Source organism: Tursiops truncatus, chromosome 11, assembly GCF_011762595.2.
Source record: "Tursiops truncatus isolate mTurTru1 chromosome 11, mTurTru1.mat.Y, whole genome shotgun sequence".
NCBI classification, from domain to species: Eukaryota; Metazoa; Chordata; class Mammalia; order Artiodactyla; family Delphinidae; genus Tursiops; species Tursiops truncatus.
Genome location: NC_047044.1, coordinates 50,753,586 through 50,763,281, shown reverse-complemented (window position 1 = coordinate 50,763,281; position 9,696 = coordinate 50,753,586).

The following is a 9,696-nucleotide window of genomic DNA, read 5'->3' as shown; positions in this document are numbered from 1 at the left end:
TTCATCAAGCAAGTTTCTAAAACCAGCCCATATCCAAAAAGAGAGGAATTACACTCCAGCTCTCAATGGAAGGAATAGCAAAAATAATTGTGACCATCTTTAATCTATCATACTAGAGGTAGGCAATGTGTTAGTGCCTTACTTGTAGCTTCTTTTTAATCCTATGACAGTCCTATGCAGTACATACAGTTATTGTTTCCATTTCACAGTTAAAGAAATTGAGGCTTTGAGGGGAAGTAACTTCCCCTTGAGCCCATAGCTAGTCATGGAGCCAGTAACAAATAAAAATTCTATTTCCTTGAATTTATAAAACAAACAGATAGCATTCTGCCTACTTAGAAATTGCTTCAAGACACACAGGAAAAAGGGAGTGGAGGTGGAACCTTGGTTCCTATGATAAGTCCTTGTAACTGCAGATAAGGAAGGACCTCATCAAAGCATCAGACATAAGCCCATCCTCGAGCTTGGACGAGAGAGGTTTGGGGCTCCAGAGAAGAATGTGGGTAGCTATAACATAAAGCAGCTATGCGTAAGGGTGTATGTGAACCACAGCTGGTAACCCCAGACCAGGATATTGATTTCTTCAGGGCAAGTGAAAGAGAATATGTATGCCAAATTGTGTGTGTGTCTGTGTGTGTGTGTGTGTCTCTGTGTGTGTGTGTGTGTGTGTGTGTGTGTGTGTGTGTGTGTTTTAACCTAAGAAAAATAGTGGCGAGGCTCTGGACCAATCCTAACAATCCCACATTCATGAAGTGGCTCAAACCAGCGGGACTGTGTTTGGAATGGAAAGACCCGGGGCCAAGGAAAAGGAAAGTGGAATTTCTCTTTGGCATTTTGAAGTCCCTCCTTAGCTCATGGTTTCGAGCTGCTTGAAAAGCTTGAAGGGAATTTCCACACTTAGCACACTTCCCGTGGCTGCCCGCCGCCTGGCTCCAAAGCACATTTTGTGGGGTTTAGTGAGTTCCATTCCTCAGTGTTATAATAGATGCTGTCAGTAGGGCTGGATCCTGGCAGAATAATATGGGTCACCCTGAAAGGTTTACCAGCGTCCTGTTTCCTGACTGAATGCTCGGTTGATGGTATCTTGTCTGATTCATATCCTATTGGAAACGGTGTGAAACAGGGCCCTGGAGTACATCTGGTTTTAGTCAATCTGGCTTATGCAGCCATGTTTGACAGGCAGTAGGGGCTTGGCTGCTGGTTTTAAAAGAGAAATTCTAGTTTCAGAGGAAGATTTTTTTTTCCTTCAGTGGCCTGAGAAACTTACCAATCTCTTGTGGCTAACACAATGCTGGACACACATGAAATGCTTTAAAAAATAATAATAATCCCTGTTTGCTTGTTTCATTTATGTGTTCACCAAATATTCATTTAGAGGCCTGCTTTATTCCAGGTATTGTACTAGATGTTAGAGAGATAATCTTGTACAAAATCAATGTAGTTCTTGCCCTCATGAAGATTATAGTCTAGTGGGAAAGACAGAAATTGAACAAACTCAAAAAGTAATATGAATAAGTGCTGTATATGAAAGATACAGGTGCTAAGAGGGGACATAACAGGGGGCTTGACTTAGAATGAAGGGCTCAAGTAAGTGCCAATGAAGAGACACTGAAACAGAGACTTGGAGGATAGAGAGGAGATGTCTAGGCAGAGAGCTGGGGGAACAGCGTTCCAGACAGGGGGAATGGCAAGGATGAGGGAAAGTGGCTCAGACGGGGCTTGAGAGACAGGGACAGCCCATGTCATGCAGGACCTGAAGGCCAAGAGGAGGATTTTGTGTTTTGAATTCACCCTCCAATCAGTTTTGTTTAAACCACTTTCTACCACTGTCAGCTTGATTGGAAGTAAGGACCTCTCAGGCATTCAGCTAATTAGATCCTGAAATAGCCAATTAGGAGTCAGCCTGTCACTGCCAAGGTTGCTGGCATCCTCCACTGTAAGAGTTAAGTAGGACGGTCAATATTAAAGCAATAGCTTGGCAAAAAGATGAAATTCAAATGTGAATTTATTATCCTGTGTATTGTTTTCTCCGTCACTGTCCATTTATACTTCCATTCAATCAAAAATTACTGAGTACATCCTATATGCAAAATGCCTTGACAGCTTCAAAGAGGTCTGAGACACATCCCTTCTCTCCAGGAGTTTACAACTCAGTAGAGGAGCTGGCTCTGTGAATCACTCCACAAAACCACAGGCTCATGCAGAGAAATGGACAGCATCTTAAAGATCATCTGGTCCAGGTTCACAGATGTATTCTCCAGGGTCAGAGAGCTCTATATATTTGTTTTTTAATTTTGTGGTTTTCATTTTGATTATAATCTAAAACGTATTTTACTAGTGAAAAAGTCCTTTTGGGTTCACAATGATTTATAATTGAAGAAAATTTCATGGAGTAAAACTTTAGTTCCTCGAATCAATGTTTGTCAAACTCGGATCCATGGAGACTTGAGGGCCCACAGATATATTTTCAGGAATCTATGAGAAATTTTTTTTCGTTAAAATTTGTCCTTAGGTCACCAGGTTTGAGAAACTAATCTATTCCACCACCTCTCTATTACAGGTAAGAAAACCAAAGCCTAGGAAGGGTAAAAATACAATTTCTACACTATTTACAGTACTTTATATTAATCAGTGATTATAGTTTTCAAGGGCCTTTTGCATTCTTTTTCTTATTACTTTCTTGTAAGTATCCATGAACCATGAAAGGTAGGTAGTATCATTATCTTTTTCATAAAGATGAAGAAATTGAGGTTTGTAACTGTTAATTAACTTGCCCAGGTTCAACTAATAGTCAGTGTAAATAATGGAGTTGAAAGGAAAACATTCTGATTCCCAGTCTAGTGTGTGTCTAATGGTCCCAACCTGCTAGAATTTATGGCAACAGATACAACCCATTAAAGTCTGCAACCCCTGTTTCAGGCATGTGTTTTGGTTTTGTTTTACCAATTACACAACAATTCCTCATTTGGTCATAGTCATCCCATGATGGCTTGACGATTTCCTCTGCTGAGCTGTGGTGGTTTTAAAATGTCTGCAAGGGCAGAAATTGAGACACAGATGTAGAGAACAAACGTATGGACACCAAGGGGGGAAAGTGCCGGGGGTGGTGGTGGTGTGATGAATTGGGAGATTGGTATTGACATATATACACTAATATGTATAAAATGGATAACTAATAAGAACCTGCTGTATAAAAAAATAGAATAAAATTCAAAAAAAATGTCTGCAAAATTCTTTGTTCCCATCAAGGAGGTTTATGTGCCCTCCTCTTGAGTCTGGTTGACCATGGTGTGTGATAGAAGTGACTCTATGTGAAGTGACTCTATGTGACTTCCAAGGCTAGATATTAAAAGGTGATACAACTTCCACCTGGTTCTCATGGGATGCTCCCTCTTGGAACCCAGCCACCATGCTGTGCACAAGCCCAAGCCACATGGAGAGGCCATGCGTAAGTGCTCAGCTGATGCCCTCAGCCCACAGCCAGGATGAATCACAGACTTGAGTGAGAAAGACTTTGAAAAGACAACGCCAGCCCTGGCAGCCACTGAACTGCAACCACACTAGAGAGGCTGCGTGAGAACCATCTGGCTGAGTCCAGAACCTTGGGAGATAATAATAAAACACTTTCTAAACTACTAAGTTTCGAGGTGATTTGTTGAGCAGCAACAGTGGCTAGGATGCTAGTGGAGCACCTCACATGGGGGAGCTCCATCTGCGTTTCTCCTGAGAGGCCTCGTGCTCAGCACTGTGCTGGCAACTTCTGGGTTGACTCCCTGAGACCAGAAGTCATGACTGCCCCTAACATCTCTGGTCCTTTGACTCATATGTTTTCTTTTTCTTTTCCATCAGAAAATAGTGTGCTTTGGAGCCCAGCTCCATGCTGCTTCTGCAAATAGGGAATCAGCTCAGTCTAGGGTAAAAACGCCATGCTCCTTAGGGTTCCTCCTGATGAGATGTCTCCTTTTGGTCATGCTGAAAGGGCTTCCCTCCCATATCTAGGAACCAGTAAGCCAGCTGCCCTGAAGGAATGGGAGGACTTATGGCAGCCAGAAAGAAAGCCACAAGCAGTGAGCATCTTCAAGGTAGGGAGAAGATGTCTGCATCTCTGGCCACAGCCCCCAGCACAGTGTCTGCCTAGATGGATTTGGGTTTTCCGAATGAATGAATGAACTCAAAGTAGCAGGAGATTCACCTGATCTGACTGGTCTCACTGGCCTGTGAATGAGTCATCAATGCACATACCCTTTTATAAAGGAAAAATCCTCTCTGCCCAAGAAGTGTGGGATGGAAGGAAACAAAGTCATTTGGAGTTAGGGGTAAGAGAGTGAGTGAGTAGTAGAATTTTTATTATTTATTTAAAACTTTAATTTTATTTTATTAAAAAAAATTTTTTTTCCCCTGAACTTCTTCACTCTGTTTCCCTGTCCTTCATAGAGTTTTTGTTTTGTTTTGTGTAATTTTTTTTGTCTGTATTGGGTCTTCGTTGCTGCTTGGGCTTTCTCTATTTGCGGTGAGCGGGGGCTACTCTTTGTTGAGATGCGCTGGCTTCTTATTGTGATGGCTTCTCTTGTTGTGGAGCACGGGCCCTAGGCACGCAGGCTTCAGTAGTTGCAGCACATGGGCTTTAGAGCGCAGGCTCAGTAGTTGTGGCGTACGGGCTTAGTTGCTCCACGGCATGTGGGATCTTCCCGGACCAGGGCTCGAACCTGTGTCCCCTTCATTGGCAGTCAGATTCTTAACCACTGTGCCACCAGGGAAGTCCTTATTTTATTTTTTTAAGATTTTTTTATATGGACCATTTTTTAAAGTCTTTATTGAATTTGTTACAATATTGCTTCTGTTTTATGTTTTGGTTTTTTGGCCCCGAGGCATGTGGGATCTTAGCTCCCCCACCAGGGATTGAACCTGCGCGCCCTGCATTGGAAGGCAAAGTCTTAACCACTGGACCACCAGGGAAGTCCCTAGTAGAAGAATTTTTAAATGGAATATTTAACAGGGAAGAGAAGAAGTTTAATCTGGTTGAGTTAATTTCCAGTCTGTAGTCACTAAAATGTAATGTCGCTTGAATGTGAGAGTCAGAATGTCAGAATGACATTATGTGCAGGTTGCACGTTGTCTGCAGAGAAGATCTCTCTTACAGAAAGCAGAGATGCCTCCTGCATGATGTGTTTGGGTCCCCCACCACCAGGAGCTTCTGCAAATGATCACACAGGCTGGGCACCACACAGCTCCAGTGCACATCATCTGTAGAGACCAGGAGCTTCTCAAAAATTGAAAAACTAATTAAAAGGGATTAATTGAAAACTAATCAAATGGGGCTCCAAGGTCTCCAGCCTGAAGAAGCTGGGGCACATAAATAACTGACACAACCACATATAATTGAGGTGTGTAGAAAGTGTCATAAAAACCCAGAGAAGGAAGCAGCTGATGCTGCTGAGGGAGGATCAGAGAAGGTTTCTTATAGAAGATGACATTTCACTGGGGCTTTGAAGGCTGAATAGGAGCTGGCCTAGAGAAAAGAGACAAGGGAATTATAGTCAGTAGAACAAACCCATCCACAGAGGGGAAAGAACTGCTGAGTATTTCAGATGCCATGAGCTTAGGATGCCCCATGGGAAGTGGTGGGAGGGAGTATAGACAGAGTGAAGCTCTGAACATTAAATTACAAAGTTCAGACTTTAATCTATAGACAATGTGGAGCCATTGCTGGTTTTTATACACGGAGGTAACACAGCTGGGTGGCAAGAATGGACTGGAAGCTGGGAGATTGGTTAGAACACATCATAATCCTGCCAATAAATGAGGATCTGACTTCTGAATTCCCAACAACTGTTTTAAAACAAAACAAAACAAAAAAAGGGTTTAACCCCTGGCAAGTATCTACTATATTCTTGGTAGGTATATGGGGTTTTGAAAACAGCATCGAGAAGTGGTCTGGTTGGAAAAACAGAGACACAGATGAATAATAAGTGCTATGGGAGCAAAGCAGATGTCTAATTCTACCCAAGGAAGTCTAAGGAAGTGCATGAATCAATGTGGCTTTTGAGTAGAGTTTGCCAGAAAGAGGAGTTTGGGAAGAGCAATTCTGAGTATAAGTATCATGTACAAAGCCTCATGAGTATGAAGGAGCAAGACATGTCAGTGGGAGGACTTCTGGGGCATGAACTGGAAAGATTAAGTAGGGATCTTGTGATGTTGAGGAGTGTGGCCCTGACCCTCCTCCAGTTGCATTCTCTGTTAGCAGAGGAGAACGTGGCATGTCCCAGGGAAAACAGCTGTAGACTGAGCCATGAGATAGACTGCAGGCTGGTCCATCCCCTCTGTCTCCTTGAGGTCAGAAAGGTGGGAGATGTTTGTACATGCAGAAACCTTCAGTTACAGTGATGAAGGCTGTCCCATAAAGACCAGTTCCCTGATTCATTGTATCTCAAAGTTGATCAGGTCAGGTGGGAAGAAACCCAGTTCCTCAGGGGCTTTGTCAATAAGTGTGTGTGTGTTTGTGTGGTAGTAGTTGGTGGTGGTGTGTACAGTTAGGGTGAAGGGAGAACTCTGGGCTCTTAGAGGGTTAAAGATATTTGAGAGTCTGGTCAAGGGTCTCTGATGGTTAATAGAACTTGGCCCCAAGGAAGGGGACCCAGGGACCCCTTCACCTATTTCACAGTTTTGCCCTGGACTCCACCCAATCCAAGGTTCTTAAACATATACTTTTAGACATTTTAGAAGACAAGCCAGTATACTCTTGTAAGAATAATACTAATCTTAATAGTAAAGATAATAATAGTAACAATACTTACCATTTATGGAGTGCTTATTATGGGCAAGTCACTGTTACAAGTGCTAGTCACTGGTATCAGTGCTTTATATTTATTAACTCATTTAATGTTTAAAGTGACGTGATGAGGTAGGTACCATTATCTCCATTTTACATACAGGGAAACCAAGGCCTAGTAACTTGCCAGAGATATTGCAGCTGCTGTATGGTGGAGAAAGTTCAAACCCAGCAGAGGGTTTCCCTTAATTGACTCTGAACCATCTCTTTAATTTCTGGTCACTGAGATGTTCACTGGAAAAGTCTGCATGCTGTGTAGATAGAGCCTTCCCTGAGTGGGACCCAGGGCATTGGCCAATTCATTGCTGGATGACTTGTTTAAGCCAGTGTCAAGAGGCCTCTTTTCCCTGTGTGTTCCCCAGTTGGGGGGCTTGATCATTCCATCAGAGGGTTGGAAGCTGTGATGCCCAGACCTGCCACAGATGTTGCTAGAGTCCCATGGCTATTCCTGCCTCTGTTTTCCCATAAAGGACAAGCATTATTCAGACACCCTCTTCTGCCTGAACATTGAGGAGATGGGAACCCAGAGACATAAGGAAACTTCAAAGAACCATGAAAATAATTTTTTTCTTGTCATTTTGGACCCATCTGCCAATTACCCAGTTGAGAAAACCTTGCAGAAAAGCAGTTTCCTAATATGGCACTTAAGCTATACAATATAAACATTTGTATTCATGGGACAAAAAGGCTTGAGATGTGGTTAAACTCTCTAGAGACATATTTTTCTTTCTATTTTCTCCTCTGTGATGTGATGTGATGTGATGTGACATTATACAGTGTTGGGGATGTGAAGAGTCTTGTGTACTTATGCATTTTCCCATTGATTCTCTCGTGTTATTTCGATTGTACATTATTTTCCCAGAAAAATCATCATAAAACATTTGGAATGGTCAGGCTTTTAATGGGCGCTAAAAAGTTTTCTCTCTAGCTTTGCTACCAGAAATAGAGACTCTGAGAGGTTCACTATCCCACAAAGAGTTGTTGGTAGAACTAAGAATTGCAGCCCCAGCTCCTACTCCCTCATCCCATGATCCCTGCCCAACAACTATTCTTTCTTTCTGGCCCTGGCTCAAACCCATGCTTCAGAATGGAAAGATCTGGCAAAAGTGTGACACTAAATAGCTCTGTCCCTTCACTTTGTATTAAGTATTCCTCTGCTTGATGAAATGCAGGTCGAGTTAAAGCCAAAAGCTTATCATGTGCTCCAGAGGTCACTGAACTCGGCTTTGCACCAGACAGAGTCCTTCCACAGGTCTCTCCATTCCTGGGCAAGGAGCACGCCTTGGACAGGGACCTTTAGGGTCAATCCTACAGAATAGTTGTGTAGATAGTTTTCAAGATCCCCAACCCCTAAACATGCTCTACACTCAAGATCCCTTTGGCTCCACACATATTCTAAGCCTCGTCTGCAATTTTCTGCTGCTTTTCTTCTATTATTTCCACCTCTTTTTCTTCCTAACATTTGGTGGAGAACTTTCACAAATATGCTCCCCTCTGCCTGCTCTGTTTCTTTGTTACACTTTGTGCAAGGTGAATGTCATTAGTCAGTTAGAAATGTAAAGGACAGTTGGAGGAAGTGCCTGACAGAAATAAAGGCAGATCTGCTCAATAACTTTTAAGGAAAAGGATGGTGTCTTTTTAGAACAATCATAATCCCAGCATCTTCCCACAAATGTGTTATTTTCAGAGGAAATAAACAAAAAGGCATAGTAGTGTATGAATTAATATTAGTTCTAGTAGCTAACGTGTATTGAGTGTTTACTTGTGTTAAGCTTGTATTTACTTGTGTTTTGTATACATTATTTCATTTAACACCCTCAGTTTAACTCTCAATAACCCAACAAGGGTTGTTAGCATCCTCATGGTGTAAATTAGCACCATTTACAAATGTGGAGAGAAGTTAAGGACATTTCCAAGGTCATAGAGCTAGGCAGCTTCGATGGAGATAGGACACTGAGCATCCAAAGATGTTAAGATTTCTCAGTTGATTGATGTAGAACAAATAAGGCAAAACATATAAAGACAAGAAGGCTTAAATGGCAGAAGAGTTTGAGGGTAATGCCAGCCAGGAAAGAAAGAAGGAATACTGATGGGGACTTAGGATGGGGCATGCAGAGCCCGTACCCTCCAACTTCCCCCACCCCATCCACAACCATATTGAGTCATTGTTGGAGGAGAGGGACCACTGTGTGTGATAATGAGCTGATGGGCCCTAGTGACACCTGAGCATTCATGAATGGTATGGAGCGAAAAACCACCACAGACATAATTCTCTTGTTATGGGTGACTCCTAATTCCTGTAGGGTGTCTGGTTTCTTTTTCCTCTGAGCTTCTGGCCCTCACCCTGGGCCCAAACTTTCAGAATCATTGAAAAATGGTCCCAGGGTGGAGACAAAGGCTTTCACAAACACCCACCCTGCTGAACCTTCTGGTAGGCTGTATTGACTTGACCCTAAATTCAATCCAGAAAGCTGTCTTCCAGCTCTCCTGGTTGGCTCTAGCCCCCTTCAAATCATCAAGAGGAGCTTCAGGGGCTTCCCTGGTGGCGCAGTGGTTGAGAGTCCGCCTGCCGATGCAGGGGACGCGGGTCCGTGCCCCGGTCCGGGAAGATCCCACGTGCCGCGCAGTGGCTGGGCCCGTGAGCCATGGCCGCTGAGCCTGCGCGTCCGGAGCCTGTGCTGCGCAACGGGAGAGGCTACAGCAGTGAGAGGCCTGCGTACTGCAAAAAAAAAAAAAAAAAAAAAGTAGCTTCAGGTGGGCTTTGTCAGGTTATGAAGCAGTGGTGAGAGCTTCCTGTAGAGATTTAGTATGGAAGGCAGCCTGGAACAGCAAGAGAACTCTGAGCTAGGTGTAAAAGAGAGTGAGAG